We start from the raw sequence: 19,118 nt of genomic DNA on the forward strand, positions 1-19,118 counted from the left end.
CTAGCTCCAGTGACAGACCACGGACAGCTAGGGCACGGTGTGTGTTTTATACCAGTGTCTATAATAAAACATGTAGTGAAGACCACGCGTGTTTGGAAGTCATTACACAGCCAACCTCCATCACACATAGCAATACTGCCCAAACAGAGAATAGTTCAAGATGAGACACGCTGAATGCCTTTTGCAGCCTTGGGAATGTATCAACATGCTTTATAATCACAGAATCATTTTGATTTATTATTGGCTTAGATTTAGTGATGTCAACCAAGTTAAACACTGTTTGAAGCATTAAAAAAAACTATATTTTGCAATAATACTGGAAGGAACTTCCAGAAAACGGAAAGAATTTTGTCTTTGATGAAGCATAGCATGCAAAAAGCACCTGATTGCTTAAACAGAAGATTATGGAGGATATCCAACACTTTCCCTGTCCAAAAATAAAATAAACCACAGGCTTGTAGTCAGCTAAGCACTCAGACTTTACTTGAACTGCTAAACTTAAAATATATTAAAATCATTTGCATTCATAGCAGTAATGAAGAGTTGCAAAGTGCATTTCTGGTTTAACTATATGACCTTGCAGTGCTGTCATAATAACAATGTGAAGAGAGCTGGAACTAGATATCTTTTAAGTGTCCTAGCTGTATACTTTATTATAGCTATTTGAATCCTACAGTGGGTTCAATACATGCTGTGCAGTGACCTTAAAAAGAGCTAATTGAATCCATTATGTTCATCTTTAATTGTTGTGGTGGAGGATTCTGTAAGAAGGAAAGTTCCGATTTGTGACCAAATGTTGAAATCATACTTATGAATGACTAAACAATGATAACCAATTTACAGTGGCCAGTTAACCTACCAATCCGCGCGTCTTTGGGATGTAGGAAGAAACTGGAGCACCTGGAGGAAATGCATGCTGTCACAGGGAGAATGTGCAAACTTCCTTCTCAACCCCATTCTCTTGCCTTCTCCCCATTTTGAAAGGGACCCAGTTATCCCTACTCTTTGTTTCCTGTCTGCCAACCAATTTACTATCCATGTCAGCACCCTACCCCCAATACCATGTGCTCTAATTTTGCCCACTAGTCTCCTCTATGTGGGACCCTATCAAATGCTTTCTGAAAGTCCAGGTACACTACATCCACTGGCTCTCCCTTGTCCATTTTCTTAGTTACATCCTCAAAGAATTCCAGAAGATTAGTCAAGCATGATTTCCCCTTCGTAAATCCATGCTGACTCATCCCGATCCTGCTCCTGCTATCCAAATGTGCTGCTATTTCATCTTTTATAATTGACTCCAGCATCTTCCCCACCACCGATGTCAGGCTCTGGTCTATAATTCCCTGTTTTCTCTCTCCTGTCATTCTTAAAAAGTGGGATAACATTAGCTACGCTCCAACCCACAGGAACTGATCCTGAATCTATAAAACATTAGAAAATGATCACCAATGCGTCCACGATTTATAGAGATACTTCCTTAAGTACCCTGGGATGCAGACCATTAGGCCCTGGGGATTTATCAGCCTTCAGTCCCATCAGTCTGCCCAACACCATTTCCTGCCTAATGTGAATTTCCTTCAGTTCCTCTGTCACCCTAGATCCTCTGGCCACTAGTACATCAGGGGGATTGTTTGTGTCATCCTTAGGGAAGACAGATCCAAAGTACCTGTTCAGCTCGTCTGCCATTTCCTTGTTCCCCATAATAAATTCACCTTTTCAGTCTTTAAGGGTCTAACATTGGTCCTAACTCATTTTTTCCTCTTCACATACCTAAAGAAGCTTTTACTATCCTCCTTTATATTCTTGGCTAGCTTACCTTCGTACCTCATCTTTTCTCCCCGTATTGGCTTTCTAGTTATCTTCTGTTGCACTTTAAAAGTTACCCAATCCTCTGGCGTCCTGCTGATCTTTGTTATGTTCTACCTCTTCTCTTTTGTTTTTATACTGTCCCTGACTTCCCTTGTCAGCCAAGGTCGCCCATTACTTCCCTTGGAATCTTTCTTCCTCTTTGGAATGAACTGATCCTGCACCTTCTGTATTATTCCCAGAAATACCTGCCACTGTTGTTCCACTGTCATCCCTGCTAGGGTATCTTTCCAGTCAACTTTGGCCAGCTCCTCCCTCATGGCTCCATAGTCCCCTTTTCAACTGTAATACTGACACTTCTGATTTTCCCTTCTCCCTCTCAAATTGTAGATTAAAATGGAGGCTTTTGGGATTACTTTGCCTTCTCCACCAACTCTGATTTTATTCACTCTGCAGTGGATGGGCATGCTTTAAGCTAACAGCTCAAAAGACTGGAATTCCTTCCTTATTCTTCCCCAGCTCTTAGCCTCTCTTTTAAGATTCTCCTTCATCCCAGCTTGTTTGTCATCTGTTGTAATATAACAGTTTGTGACTTGGTGTCATAATATTCTTATCTGTTTCAGGATATTTTGTTTTCGAGCTTTATGGGATATGGGTGTTACTGGAAAAGTCCATACTTCATTGCCTTTGCGAAGGTGATGCTGGGTCAGCCTCTTGAATTGCATAAGTTGTGTTAAAGGCTCTGAGAAAACGCTAGTTATTAAGTAAGGCATGTCTACCGTATGAGAAGAACTTAAAAAAATAGGAATAAATTGCAGTTTAAAAACAAAGTACGTGTTTGGTGAATATGTTAAAAAAGCACATTATGCTAATGCTGCTCAGTTTGCTCTAGAACACATGGAATTTGCATTGTTCGAAAATTCATGTGCAAACTGACTATGAAATGTAACTTTCTTCAAATCAGATTGAGTCATGTTGAATGTGGACTATAAAGTTATGGTAATAGTGGTATATTAATGCATATTAGTGCAACTTACTTTCTTATATTTTGATGGGTTACAGTAAATTGTGCTATTTTACAATGGGGCACACTTGGAAGAAGAATAAATGAGAGTATACTAATCAGTATTTACAGTGTTGAGAATTAGCAATTGTTTCCTTTTTTAATCAAAATTCTTAACATTTGGTGAGTACTTTTGGTCCTCTTTAATTCTAGGAACTATACATTTGGATTTAACTCCATGCCAGCTTTATTTAGTTGGGAATATACTTTTTACAGTTCTTACTGAGTAAAAGGATTTGAGCTCAAGACTTCAAACCTGGCTCAAAACATGATCTAGTAGGCAGCAGTAGTTGCTGATTTGTTATGTTCTCAAGTCCTCCTGAGGGGTGAGAGTGGGACAGTAACATCCCCTCTGATTCATGAGAACCCCTGCTCCATTACCACTCGAAATAGAGGAGCAACATTCAGGATAGCAGCGAGAACCTCATGTTCATACTGCACAAAGGCTCTATGTAAATATTGGAAACAGCACACAACCTCACTAATCCCTCCGCAACTCCCTCGTCAATTCTTCCCTTCCCTCCCGCACCACCCCCTCCCCGGGCACTTTCCGTTGCAACCGCAAGAAATGCAACACCTGTCCCTTCACCTCCCCCCTCGACTCCATTCAAGGTCCCAAGCAGTCGTTCCAGGTGCGACAAAGGTTCACCTGTATCTCCTCCAACCTCATCTACTGCATCCGCTGCTCTAGATGTCAGCTGATTTACATCGGTGAGACCCAGCGTAGGTTGGGCGACCGTTTCGCCGAACACCTCCGCTCAGTCCGCAATAACCTACCTGACCTCCCGGTGGCTCAGCACTTCAACTCCCCCTCCCATTCCCAATCCGACCTCTCTGTCCTGGGTCTCCTCCATTGCCAGAGTGAGCAACAGCGGAAATTGGAGGAACAGCACCTCATATTCCGTCTGGGGTCCTTGCGTCCTTATGGCATCAACATTGAATTCTCCCAATTTGGCTAGCCCGTGCTGTCTCCTCCCCTTCCTTCACCCTCTAGCTGTCTCCTCCCATCCGCCCGCCCTCGGGCTCCTCCTCCTCCTCCCCTTTTACCTTCTTTCTTTCCCCACCCCCCATCAGTCTGAAGAAGGGTTTCGGCCCGAAACGTCGCCTATTTCCTTCGCTCCATAGATGCTGCTGCACCCGCTGAGTTTCCCCAGCAATTTTGTGTACCTTCGATATTCCAGCATCTGCAGTTCCCTTTTGATCACTAATCACCCACCAGTTTTCACTGACAGGCACCAACTGCTCCATCTGCAGTTCCTGTGTAGGCCTCATCAGGCACCTCAGAACCCACAAAACCCAGACAGGAGGCAAGCCATCCTTGATCCTAAGGGAAGATTTACAGAACTGAACTGTGCTTCAACTTCTGGCATAATTCCATAACTTCGATAACCTTATCTAACATGTATTATGTTGTACGTATACATATCTATAAAAGTAAAATACTGCTGTGGGAAATGCTGAAAATGGTCTATAAAGATTTTTGGAGAGAGTAAAGTTAATGTTGCAGTTGTGAGATAAATTTACCTATTTTTCAACTGATTTGTCCCAACCATTATCTTTTATGTGAAAAAGGTATTATTAATTCCATGTGAAAGTGGCATAACTCTAATTTTAAGATTTTGACAAAGGAACATATAATTTCTTCATCCATTTAAATCTCTCCATGAGATTAGCTCTCAACCTTTTAAGCTTAAAGAAATAAAATCCATGTTTGTTACACCTGACATAATACAATGGTATAATTGTAATGAACCTGTGGTATCCCTCTTGAAGATAGACACTAAATGCTCGAGTAACTCAGGCAGTATCTCTGGAGAGAAGGAATGGGTGGTATTTCGAGTTGAGACCCTTCTTCAGTCTTTCTCCTTTAAGTTTAACATGAGTATCAGCAGATGCCTCAGATTTTACCCCTTTACATTCCCATTTCAGTGAATTTCGACCATGTCTTAATGCCGAGTTCTTTCACCATCTTTATTATCCATTCCTTCAGTCAGACGTCTTCACCTTTTTTTCCCATCTTCTGTACCATTAGTCCACCGGTTCTTCTTCCTTTGTCTTTAATCAGCTGTTTTAAGATACCGGTGTGCCATTGATTGCACAAATTTTACATTCCATTTAAACACTTGTCATTTTCTGAAATTTTGAACTTAAAGCACACAGCTCACCAAGGGCTTACTAATGTTGTTATTAAGCCAGTTGATGAGTAGTGCAGTCGTTACAGGCATATCAATCTCTATCTTGCAGAGGCTGAAGGTCTAATTACTTAAACCTCTTGATGTATTTTACTGGACCATGATTTCGTTATAGAGTATCAGGCCATTGTCTCTCTCACTGATCTTATTTTGTCTGGAGATCTTCCTCCCCCACATTGTCCTCGCCTGATACCAGCTTCTCACGCCCCCTTGCCCCAGCCTCCCCCCCCCCCCCTCCTTTGACATCCTCCTGAGATCTACAAGCAGGACGTTTCTGGGAGACTTGATATTTCAGCCTGTTCTTGTCCCACAGAACTAATCATTTTTCTATTCTGTCATTTGGCTCCATATCCTTTCTCTTTCCATCTACATAATTGGGTTTTCTGATGCCCTCCACGACTTTAACTGTTTTTAATTTCGTGTTTCCAGATGGATTACTTTTGGCTTTGATGTGCAATCCCTGTATGGTACATATCTATTCGGGTCACTTCTATCTCTTCTATTTCCAATACACTGCTAATTGTGTTGATGCTCTTTAATACACCCACACTAAACTAAAAACAACATCCCAAAGATATCACCTATGCTACCAATGTATACATTACTCTGTCTTTTGTTGCTCCATCTACAACACTTCTCTTCCTTCTGTTAACACCACAAACATGATCTGCTTCCAATTTCCTGTTAATTTGATTAACCGTCGCATTCTTAGTTTGACAAATCTTGTCTTCACTGTTGTACTCTGAGCAGATGAAGCTACATTTATGAATAGAGAAACAGACTTAACTTTTTAGGCCAGAGGCTCTAAATCACAACGTGAACTTGGCTTCACTTTCTACAGCCATGTATGTTTCTCCTGGATGCTTTAGTTTTTTCTCACATCCCAAAGGCCGGCTAATTGGAAGTTTGGTCGGAAGTGAGGTGCTGTAAATTAAACCGTGTGTGCGTGGGCCACGGGAGAACCAGAGAGTGTTAATGAGCATGTGTGAGAGAATAGATTAAGGATAAATAAGTTTGGAAATGGATATTGGTAGCATCACCATAATTTTATATAAGCAATGGTGTGATCATTTTTTAAAGACGTATTTATGTGATGATCAAACATTAAGCATAGTTTGATTTATTGTGCATTTAAACTGGTTTCAAGATGCTGCCAGGTTACTCATGAATGTCATCAAATTTGATTGAAGATCACATTTATTTATGAATAGACTAATATGCAAAGTCACTTGGCATATCTGCATTGGAAGCAAGAACTGAAAACCTAGAGGGCATTTTAAAAGCTGTGTCAAAATTCTGATCAGTTGGATTCCAAATTGGCATTTTGTCAAAGTAGGTTACATTTAAAAAAAAGCCATACTAAAAGACAGTTGAATTTCCACTGTTCCTGATAAATCTGCATTCATAATTTTGTGTGTAATGGACTCCATATGCCCATATCCGTTGAGAGAGTCATATAGCATGGAAACAGGCCCTTTGGCCCAACTTGTCCATGCTGACCACAAGCCCCATCTACGCTAGTCTTACCTGCCTGTCTTTGGCCCATATCCCTCTAAAACATTTCTAGAATTTGAAATGTTGGTATTTCTTGATCTAGGTAGTGAATGTACAATTAACCAGCTATTGTTTCTGAACTACAAGACTTTTAGTAGGATTTTTACATGCCTGAATGTAACACCACCACAATTGTAACCTTTGTTTATGCTAGGAAAATATGTTTGGTAACTGATCTTCAACATTGATTCATGAACATTTGTATAGAACAGTGCAATGAAAAGGGTTGTGCATTATTTTATGGATAATTCATTTATTTTCTTTAATGTTTGCATTGGTAATTAAAACTGAATTGAATTCTTCAAGACAAGTTGGGGTGAGAAAAATTGGAAGTTGGAATGATGTGGAGATGGAGGCAAATGGGAAGAGAAAAATAAATAGAGGCGATGATAATGGTCAGTGAGGTAGGGGGTGGAAAGGAAGTAGGAATGGTGTAGTTAGTGTTAATGAGGAAAAATGCAGATTGGGCAATGGTATGGGTTTCAATAACCTCTGAAATTCAAATACAACCAGTAGTTTAATAAAGGAGTATTTGGCATCTATAGAACGTACTGTGGGGAAATAGGGAGGGAAAAGAAGGGCTTTCAAGCTTATCCCTATTATGAATAGGTAGGCAACGGAGCTCTGATTTGAAGGTGAGGGATGAGTTTGCTGAATGATAGAGGGAATGTAGAACACGTCAAGGAAATAGATCAGAAGTAAAGGCTATATGTTCTCACTGATGATGATTCATAGATAATTCCCAATGCCCTTAATGTTGAAATACTACTCATCAAAGCTGAATATTTCTCATTCAGTGGTGTATAAAGTCAGAATTATTACTCAGTAAGTGGGATTAACGTTTCTCAGAATAGCTAATGTTGAGGATTTGTTTGTTTAATTACCTGAAGGATCTTTGGATCTTTTTTAAATGTAAATTCTCAAAGTTTATAGTGCTTTTTAAAGATACCATACTTTCAGAATCCTGAATTAACTGGTTTATTTAGTGTGTGTGTGTACATCATTGATAAATATATACATCGGTTTACACATTGTAAATGCCACCCTGAGCCAACCTACCCGCATTTCTGGTGTCTTGCTCTTTCAGAGTTTGCAGAATAGATTCAGGTACTTGATTGAATAGTTAAAAGCAATGTTTTTCAACTCATGATAGAATCTCTTACATCTGTAATACAAAAGCAGCAAAAAGCTGAGGAATGAAGGGATAGCCATGGGTTATCCTGTCATAAATTAGCCACCCTTATTTTCTCAGTGACCTGTATAAATACAAGTTCTGAAAAATATATGTTGGAGATTTTCTGACTGGAAAAAAGTTTGTAACATGATATGATTGCTGCTTTGGGGATATTAAAGTTCCTAAATAAGTTAACTGATATGCTACTCAATCTTGTTCAGATAGTAGAATCAATAATTGCAGCCTGCACTTGCAGTGCTTTGGGGAATAAATACATAACTGCCATACAATAGTAGAGCATGATCAAAAGCTTGGATGAATTCCAGGCTTCGTACCAGCATCAGAGTACTGCAGACAAATAATTTAAATTAGTATCACTAATCTATTTTTTATGCGATTGTTTGGGACCACATCCAGTATGTAATATCAAAGGAGGCATTTTTGCTCTGGCCTGTTCGGTATCTAAACATGCCTATGTGAATCCTTGAAAGAACAATCAAAGTTAGTCCCAATATCCCAGTGCTTTCATCATAGCCCTGCACATGAGACCTCATTATGCCTGATGCTCATTGAAAGTTGCTACAGCGTTTGATTGCCCCACCCACTAATTATGTTCCAGGTCGTGACAACCTGCAACTCACAATGTAAAATAAATTTCCTCAGTCACAAACAACGCCCATTCTTTTGGCAGTTACTTTAAATGGGATTTTTGGTTACTTTAATTCGGTGGAGGGAACAGCTTTGCTCTTACTCTAAACTAAACTGGGGTTGGTTGGAGGTTTATGTTGGCAGGGGGTAGGGGTTGTGTGTCTGATCATGTGATGGCACTATTTAGTTTGTATCTGGTAATTGGGTATATATGTTGGCTCTGTGAATAATGTGTGAAAGAGAGGGAACATCTAGAGGATAAATCTGGTTCAGAATGGGTGACCATGTTTTACAGTCTCAACACCAGATAATGAATTGGGTTTAACTTCCACCAAAACAAAATTTCACTTGCATCAAAACAATGTTTTTCACTGTCTCTCAGTGCATGTGAGAATAAATCAATATCAAATTTATAAATGGCACCATTTTTAATATGAGGTTTTATTTGGGTTTCAACTATTCTTCCAATAATGGTTGAGAGAATCTAAAGATGAAACTAGTTTTCAGGCAGTATTAATCTTAGCTGCTGAGGCTTCACAAGATGATTTATTTTTTATCCTCTATAACATGCAATATACTACCAGAACCATTAATTTATTGTGATTAGCCAAATGAAATTGACTTGATTGTGTATCAAATAATGTGGTGAAAATTGTATTATTGTTGATAGAAGAGCCACTTCACAGGTTTTGATTAATAATCTGTTTTGATTGTGATTTTTTAACTAAAAAAAATTAAAGAGTACTAAAGATGATAATGTTTGTTGCACATCAAACCTTTTCTATTTAAAAGGGAAAAGGAACTATCACTCCAATGTCTTCCAAGACAACATAGTAATTTCAACATGGGTCTTTCTAAGCAGTGAGAACATAAAATGGTTATGACACAATGGTTGAATAGTGCAACTCAGCACCTTTTATTGGAGCCGCCAGGAAAATATTTTGGAGCACTGATATCTGCGAATTAACAATTTACTGAAGAAACCATGTTAAATTTATTTCCTTTGCAGTTTGCAAAGTAAATACACAGCAAGTGGTTGATTGTGACAAATGGACAGTGGCATTTTAATAGCATTTGTAACTGGGTAATTGTTTGTAAAGATAGTGAATTTTGGGGAAAAATTACAATCCAGTTGTCTACTGAGTATAGACTCCATTGTCTCATAGTTATCATCGCCAGGGCTCATTTACTTTCATGTTTTTCTCCTTTACTTGCGAACAATGTGAAATCCAGACACTTTTAAATAGAAATATATGCATAGCCTGCACTAAAGAATGGTTTCAAATTTATTAGTGAATGAAATGAGTACGTAAAGTTTTATTGTGAAAATGTATAAAAGCAGCCAGATATATCAAAGATATTTGATTGTCCTGGTAATTAGATAGCCATAAATTCACGTCAATTGCATTGAAGGAAATTACACAGATTAAAATCAATCTTTGAACCTACTCTAGATTGTCCTCGGTTCCATTTCCCAAACTCTTGTTGCATATTAACATTCAAGTGAGATAATGCATCATTTAAAAATGTGCTCATTTAGTCTGATAATTTTATGTAATAAAGACAGCTGGTAAAGGAAGGAACGTTTAGTATTTTAAAAGACATTGCGTCAATTTAATATATGATATGTGAATTATAACAATTTGAATGTGATTACTTGAGGTGGCAGAGAGTTTTTAACTAGAACCTATGAGAGTAGTGTCCAAGGTTTCAGCTGTATACAGCACAGTTTATGTTGAATTATGTTGAACTAGAAAAATGTTTGACTTAAAAACCCGATACAAACTGATGCTTGATAGTGCCACAGTGGCACAGTGGCAGAGTTGCTGCCTTACAGCATCAGAGACTTGGGTTTGATTCTGACAACGGGTGTTGTATGGAGTTTGTACGTTCTCCCTGCGACTACGTGCGTTTTGTCTGGGTCCTCCGGTTTCCCCCCCACACTCCAAAGATGTACAGGTTTGTAGTGTGTAGGATAGTGTTAGTGTACAGGAATCACTGGTGGGCGTGTACTCTATGGGCCAAAGGTTCTGTTTCCGCGCTAAAAGTCTAAAGATACTAAGAATTTGCAGTGGAGCGTAAACAGTGCTTCATGAGTTACTCATTAAAGATGTAGATGTAAGAAGTGAAACTCAATAGACTCTATAATATGTTTAAGAAGGAACTGCAGATGCTGGAAAATCAAAGGTAGACAAAAATGCTGGAGAAACTCAGCTGGTGAGGCAGCATCTATGGAGCGAAGGAAATAGGCGACTTTTTGGGTTGAGGATCTGAAGAAGGGTCTCGACCCGAAACGTCGCCTATTTCCTTCACTCCATAGATGCTGCATCACCCGCTGAGTTTCTCCAGCATTTTTGTCCAGGCTCTATATATGAATCTGTTCCAGGTTGATGTAAGTCAGTGATAAACACTGTTTTGGGGTTCATGCTATTTCCCAGGATGTCAATTGTTCTATCATCAGTGCCCATAGATATTAGGTGTATATTTGTTGCAGTGTCTTGTTCATATTAAATGAGAAGGTAAGCTTCAGGAATGGAATAGCGTACTCTTGATTTTTTTTAAGTTCTTTGATTTATGAAAAATTAGCTGAGGGAAAAAGAGTTTCTTTAATATTTAACTTTAAGTTTAAGTTGTTGAGAAGTTGATGAAAGGCCAAGTATCCTGAGGATGTCTATCATGTAATGAAGTGCATTGAATGGGAAGAGATAATCTGAGGACGGGCTATCAACATAGGGAAGAGGGATTGGGCATACAGCATAGGGCGGATGCAAGTCGGGAAAGAATCAATATGAATCACTAACTACTGCATAGTGTGATGTCAGAGGAAACTCAGTCGCTGTACTCTGCAGGAAACCACATGATAACCTACTGAGATCTGGAGTAAGAGCCGTGTCAGTTTAAAACTTATGTAAAGGGAAGATCTCATTTGTATAATTGAGTATGGAAATTAATGATCAGTTTTTAACTAATGGTCCCTTAATGGCACATAAGAAATTACCTGCAGCTGCAAAACATTGATTACTGCACTGCTCTTTATGTCCTTGCAATGTGGTGGTTGTATTCATTTTTGGGGACCTAGCTGTTGCTGAGAAACCCAGTATTATTTCCCCTGAGAAGCTGGCAGTTTCACCTTGAATTACTGCAGTCTTTCTGATGTAAGTACACTCATGGCATTATTGCATAAGGAGTTCCAGGATCCAGACCCAGTGACGACGAAACTGCAATTTATTTTCAAATCATACTTGTGAGTGACGTGGGCAGGAAGCTGGTGTTCCCATGCACTCTAGTGCTAGAGGGCACTGGTTTGGGTGGTGCTTCCCGAATAGCCGAGGCAAGTAACAGCAGTGCATTTTGTCAATGATGCACACTATACATGGCAGAGGGAATTGATATTTTCTTTGGTCGTTGGGGTGTCGATTAAGGCGCTGCATTATGTTAGATGGTGTCAATTTTCTTGAGCGTTATTGGAGCTGCGCTCATTCAACTTTTCCGTCATATTTCTGACCTGCTTTGTAGATAGCAAAAAGGATTATTGACGTGAGGAAGTTAGTCACTCACTGCAGAATACTCGACCTCTATCGTTCTGTTGTATCCATGGTATTTATGTAGTTGGTTAAGTTTCTCTTAATGGTGAACCTCCTCAGGATGTTGACAGTTGAGGACTTGGTGATATTAATGTAAATGTGGTCATGGTTAGACTCTCCCTTGTTGGAAATGGTCATAACCTGACACTTTTGTGCCGAGTCTTACTTATCATCCCATGCCCTTGTTTAGTTGTTGCTGCATGGAGGTCTGGATTGATTCATTTGCTTGGGAGTTATGAATGGAATTGAACATGGTGCAATCATAAGCGAACATCCCTTCCTTTGGTACACAAAATTGCTGGGGAAACTCAGCGGGTGCAGCAGCATCTATGGAGCGAAGGAAATAGGCGACGTTTCGGGCCGAAACCCTTCTTCAGACCTTGTGACAGAAGGAATGTTTTTGAGGAAGCACCAAAAACATTTGAGCCTGTGAAGCTGCCTTGAGGAACTCCAGCAATTATATTGTGAGACTGGGTTAATTGACCTACAGCATCACGTTCATCTTCCTGTGGGCAAGATGTGACTCAAACCACTGGAATGTTTTCCCCTTAATGCCTTTTGACTTCAAAGAAACATAGGTGCAGGAGTAGGCCATTTCGCCCTTCAATATGATCATGGCTGATCAGTACCCGGTTCCTTCTTTTTCCCCATATCGCTTGATTCCTTTAGCCCTAAGAGCTAAATCTAAGTTTACTAAATTCAGTTTACTAAGTTTACTAAATTCAGTTTACTAAGTTTTATGATGTTGTCACCTGATCTCCAGAAATCAGCTCTTCCAGAGCTCTAACTGCACACAGTTTAACACGGAGGATCATTGATTTGTCAGGAGAGTGAGAGCAGTCCATGATAACAGGAGGAGAATTCCCTGCCCACATTGAGCAGAGAATGTTGATTGAGCAGAGAATGTTTTTGCTGTGTCTAAATTCAATGCCTTGGTTGATGCCGCATGGTCCATCCAGCTTTATTCCTTCTCTGTTTCAACACAGTAGTCATGGTGCTATTGTTCCGTGGGCAATCAAAAGTAAACCATATGCGGTAGGTGTGACATCATTGAAAGGGCGGAAGGATGGCAGATTTCCTTTCTGAAGTGTACTAGAGAACTGATTGAATTCTCATGGTAGCCTTTTGTGATCATCAATACAAAGAATAGTTATTTTCCAAATTACAGTTTATTAATTGAATTCAAATTCCACAGCTTTTGCGGTGATACTTGAACAAACTCTGGTTTGTTAGCCGATGTGCCCAGATAACAAGTCCAAGAATTTAACAGTGTGCCACTACCACACGCACCTGTTTGATTTCTGTTAAAACCCACTGACTGACATCTATTACAAACCCACTGACTCCCATAGCTATCTAGACAACACTTCTTCCCACCCTGCTTCCTGTAAAGACTCTATCCCCTACTCCCAATTCCTCCATCTACGTTGCATCTGTACCCAGGATGCAGTTTACCATCCCAGGTCATCGGGGATGTCCTCATTCTTTAGGAAACGAGGTTCCCCTCTTCTATTATAGATGAGGCTCTCACTAGGGTCTCCATGATATCCCACAGCTCCGCTCTTGCTCCCCCTCCCCCAATTCGTAACAAGGACAGAGTCCCCCTTGTCCTCACCTTCCACCCCATCAGCTGTCGCATACAGCATATAATCCTCCAACATTTTCGCCACCTCCAACTACTGGCCACATCTTCCCATCTCCACCCCTTTCTGCTTTCCGCAGAGACCGTTCCATCCGCAACTCCCTGGTTAACTCGTCCCTTCCCACCCAAACTATCCCCTCCCAAGGTACTTTCCCCTACAACCGCAGGAGATGCAACACCTGTCCCTTTACCTCCCCCCTCAACTCCATCCAAGGACCCTGACAGCCTTTTCAGGTGTGGCAGAGGTCCACTTGCACCTCCTACAACCTCATCTACTCTATCCGCTGTTCCAGGTGTCTATTCCTGTACATCGGCGAAACCAAATGCAGGCTCTGCGATCGTTTAGCTGAACACCTCCGCTCAGTCTGCCTTAACCTACCTGATCTCCCGGTTGCTCAGCACTTTAACTCCCCCACCCATTGATTACACCTCAGCGGTATGAACATTGACATCTCCAACTTCAAATAGCCCTTACTTTCCCTCTCTTTCCATCCCCTCCCCCTTCCCAGTTCTCCCACCAGTCTTATTGTCTCCGACTACATTCTATCTCTGTCCTGCCCACTCCCCTGACATCAGACTCGAAATATCACTCATTCCTTCTCTCCAGAGATGCTGCCTGTCCTGCTGAGTTACTCTAGCATTTTGCATCTACCTTCGATTTAAACCAACATCTGCAATTCTTTCCTTCGTGGTTTCTGTTAAATGTATACTTAATGCTTTGCAATGTACTGAGTGAATGACATGCATTTTTTGGATTTTGAAATTTTATATATTGTCAATTTTCTTTTCTTAGAATTGGTGAAGAATTTTAATCTTGCAAAATACAAATCCATGGAGTGCGTGTGTGTACAGTCAGCTACCACAGCGGTGGAGACTTTAGAAACACTGACTTTATAAGGTATGTTGAAAACTACATTTAATTTTATGTATTAAGAACAAGTAGCGAAAAATACAACAAATGGCACTGTAGGTGAATGTAGGATTTAACTTTACCTGTGCTGAACTTATAATGTCTTTGCGATCATAGAATCATTCCGCTTGTAAATAAGTTATTCGGTCCAACATGTCCACACCAACCAGTGGGCGCACTTCCGCATTAATCTCTACTCTTCCAGCATTTAATCCGTGCCCTTCTATACCCATATATCTTTATTACAATCCAATCTTTATGGTAAAGACAAAACGCATGTAGGGCTAGTGAAATCCTCCATATGGTTATGTTGGAGTTTTCATCCAAATGGAGCATCGGATCTTGGTTTGATCATACCATTTAAGTTTAGAAATGGAGCCTTTGAAATTACATGTGTTTTCCACCAGGTTTAGCTTGAGTTAGGTTTGTACATAAAATATTTATTTTCTAAAAACCTAAAATTCTCAATGATTGCCTTTATTATTGCACTGGAATGTCCTGGACTCAGCCCAGAGCCTGATCTCATTGCCTCTGGTGTCTTCCCTCTTATGGTATTTTGCTCTGGATAGACAACTGGCCAAGTTGTAACTGAGAGTCATCCTCCAAGGCTGAGTAGCTAAATACTTCCAGCAGGCCTTGTGTCAAATGCTAAGCTCCATCCCCAAAATTTGAAATGGTCTTTGACCGCTCATCCCAGTTAAGGCCTCTGGAATTGCTTTTTAGTGGTTCTAAAAGTCTGAAACATTTAAAAATAGTCTTTTAATTTGCTATTACTATTAACTATGAGTTACTAAAGAATTACAAAATATTGTTGAAGTAAGCGATTATTAAAAATTAAAATGCTAACTATTCCGAAAACATTTTTGAGACTAAATGAATAATTTATCTTTATTTAACTTTTCGCACTGGGTCAGCAACCGCTTTCACGCAAATTTTAATAAGCCAGTCATCCCTCAGGGGCACAACGGGAGACCAGATGCAAAAGCATCTGACCTCCTGCTCATCACAACATGCAGCTTCATGGAAGCCAAAGAGGAACTGAATGATGCAGGAGATAGCTGGTGGTTCCCTGTGTGACCACAATCTGGCTCAATTACTTACAGAAAATCAGAGCTGTGTTCTTAAACAAAACAAAGTTGGATAAATATGCCAATTTATTTAAATCTTTGAAATAAAGATCTGGACAAATACAGAAAGATGCATAGAAACATAGAAACATAGGTGCAGGAGTAGGCCATTCGGCTCCTTCGAGCCTGCACCGCCATTCAATATGATCATGGCTGATCATCCAACTCAGTATCCTGTACCTGCCTTCTCTCCATACCCCCTGATCCCTTTAGCCACAAGGACTTGCACATAGGATAGGATTGTCTGAACATTTATTTCTGGGATATATCTCCCAACTCGTACATTTGTTTCTTGCTCTTCTGGAGTTACCCTCACAAAGCTGGTATTGGGCCTTTATAAATAACTGCAGTCAAAATGATGAGGTTGCTCATGCAATGTGATTGCTAGCCATTTCCCTGATTTATGATCATAGCCTTCATAGCAGCTTTTTTTTGTGTTCAGGGCAGGCTCTTGAATGTGATGTGAATGATTCAGACTTTGAAACTAATGAGGTACCATGCACCAGCAGCCATGCTTTTCTTTGGAGTGGAGGACTTGAGCTGCTGAAGATGTGGTGGGCTGGTGAAACAGATTTTTTTCTGGGTGGTGTTATACATCTCGAGTGTTGCAGCTAACTTTGGAGCAAAACCACTGTCCTCAAGGAAACTGTGACCTAACGACCTTGTGTTGGAGAGAGAAGCTCAATGGAACTGGTTTGCAGTGTCTGTCCTGAAAAAATTATGAAAAGATACACCAGAAATTATTGACCTCCAGCAATCACAATTATCTTTCTTTGTTCCTTGTTTCTCTTGAATAAGTGGAACATTTTCCCCTTTGTTCTCAGATTTCAGTTTTATTAAAACCCCTTCAAGTCTTAAGAGATGGTTGATACATTGACGTCAATGACAGTTACTCTCAAGTGATCTCTCTGGAAATCAATTCAGAAGACAAACTTGGAACTGATATGTCAAACGAGGAACTGTGTTTCAAATGGATTCTGATTTAGATATATTGTTGGCAGAGTCTATTTTGAATTTAATTAATCAATCTTTTCATATCATAGAGCAAAATTCAAAATGTTATCAAGGTAAATATAGCTAGAACAAAGAATTGCTGGATTCATTGGAACTGAATGGTATTGCAGAGAGTTTGGAAAATATAGTGGATGCTGGAATACATGGATCAGGCCACATCTGTGGAGTCTTTTTAAGGCAAATGAGCTTTCATAGCACCTGAAACAATAATTGTTTTTTGCTCTAGGGGCAATTGCTGCATGAACTAGAGTATTTGCAATATTTTCTCTTTTGATTTGCAGTAAGCTAAATATCGCTGGAGCCGAGTAAGAATATTTAATTATTTTAATTGAAGGTGCAATTAAAGTACTGAGAAAAATCATGTTAGCATGTGAAAGTAGAATCCTCCACGTTGTTATCTGTATTTAATCATAGTTTTGTGAAGTATGAAAGCTTATTGCATTACCCCAGTAACTGATATGCATTACGCATAATGAGCAGTACTTTTGTAATTTGATTTTCTGCCATATCATTGGTTGCCTAATGTAGGCAGCTGCTGAAAATAATCACCAATGCTAATGGTGGGGCTTGTATTGATATTCTGTAATGGTGCAAATCTAGTCAAATTGCATTTATTGTCATTTGCTTAAGTATGATGCATGTACAATGAAATGCTTGCTTACAGCAGCATCACAGGCATGAACACTCAGACAAATACACAGAACATAAATAATTCAAGAAAAAGAAATGAAAGACAGCAAAACAAGACATTAGTGTAAAAATACGATTAGAAATAGTAGTTCAAGAGGTGATTGGTAGTTTGATTGTCGGGTTAGGATTAGGGTTCTGTAACATGCTGGAGGATTTTGGCAGGTCAGGCAGCATCTGGCGCATCTGTGGAGGGTATGGTCAGATGACATTGTGGTTTGGGACCCTTCTTTAAACTAATAGGGTGAGGAGGAGAAAGCTGAAAAAGAGAGACGGTGTGGGGCAAAGCCTGGCAAGTGATAGGTGATTACAGGTGAGGGAGGGGCTAGGGGAGGTGTAAAGGGCCTGTCCCACTTGGGCGTTATTTACGCGACATCATTTATGCGTCACGACGCACAATGCGACATCATTACGCGTGCATGGCGCGTGGTGAGACGCGGTGGCGTAGGCAGTGACGAGCGGTCGTGCACGGCGCCCCAGGATTTTGGGATTCACAAAATCTTTGCGTGACACGCAAATGACGCCCAAGTGGGACAGGCCCTTAAGGAATAGGGTGATTATAAGATGCTGCTCTACAGGTCATGCAGTGTTTTGCCGGTTGACTCAAGAATCTGATGGTTGTCGGAAAGCAGCTGCTCCATAACTTGGCAGTGCAGGCCTTCAGTCTTCTGTATTTCTAGCTCAACAATAGCAGCGAAAGAAGGACATGAACTGGATGCTGGGGATCCCTAATGGCAGATGCCTCTTTATTGAGTATCATGTAGATGCTTTCAACAGTGGGGAAGCTTGTGCCTGTGGTGGACAAGGCTGAGTCCATCACTTTCTGCAGCCTCTTGTTTTCACGTGTTCAAATTGCCGTAGCGGGCTTTGATGGCTTGATCTTTCGAGATACTTTCTATGGAGCATCTGTAGGAGTTTGTAAGAGTATTCAATGGCATTCAGTTTTGAGTCCCCTTAAGCTCATAAGAAGTGCATCTTTGTGATTTCATTTATGTGCTGGGCCTTGGACAGTTTATCTGAGATGTTAATGCCCAAGAATTTGAAGCTGCTGTAGGTAAAGATTTCCATTTAGAGAGCTGGAGTAGTTTTGTTGTATATTATACCTATACCGAAAATTAATAGTAGTCCACATTAAGGAGATATAATGTTGTCAAATGGGCCAAGGCAGCTCAGAAAAGGGATTTTATCATCTTGGTCTGGCTAATAAGTGATTCTCACAATATATGATTAATCTCTTATGATATTTTAGCCAAATCCTTTGCAAATGAATCTCTTCACAGGAAGTTGCCATATAGGTACAGCAATTAATTTTGACCTTTAAAGGTTTCAAAGGTCTTTTATTGTCACGTGTATCAATTAAAGTACAGTGATATGCCAATTACCATACAGCCATACTAAAAAAGCACCACGACAGACAACTACATAACATACACATCCATCAAAGCGGATTCCCCCCTTTTCTCACTGTGATGGAAGGCAATAAAGTCACCTTCTTCCCTCACTTTCGGGGCAGTTGAACCATCCGTCGGGGCGATCGAAGCTCCAGCAGCCAGCAATCGAAGCTCTCGCGTCGGGGCGATCAAAGCTCCCGCGTTGGGGTGATCGAAACTCCCGGGTCGGGGCGGTCGAAGCTCCTGCGGCTTGGAGTTCCCAAAGTCGGTCTCTGACCAGAAATCGCGATCTCCACGATGTTAAAGTCCACAGGCTCCCGCGGCAG

At 40.3% G+C, this 19,118-nt stretch overlaps 1 protein-coding gene across 3 annotated transcripts in view; it reads left to right on the forward strand.

The window, feature by feature from the left end:
• Positions 1-19,118, forward strand: part of ccser2 (coiled-coil serine rich protein 2) — a 350,893-nt gene that overhangs the window by 11,812 nt on the left and 319,963 nt on the right. For all 3 annotated transcript variants that reach the window (XM_033012715.1, XM_033012716.1, XM_033012717.1), the window contains exon 2: positions 14,457-14,561. The gene's annotated coding sequence lies outside the window, so the exon portion shown is untranslated. The remainder of the gene's footprint in view (positions 1-14,456; positions 14,562-19,118) is intronic.

Source organism: Amblyraja radiata, chromosome 37 (genome assembly GCF_010909765.2).
Source record: "Amblyraja radiata isolate CabotCenter1 chromosome 37, sAmbRad1.1.pri, whole genome shotgun sequence".
Taxonomy (NCBI): Eukaryota; Metazoa; Chordata; class Chondrichthyes; order Rajiformes; family Rajidae; genus Amblyraja; species Amblyraja radiata.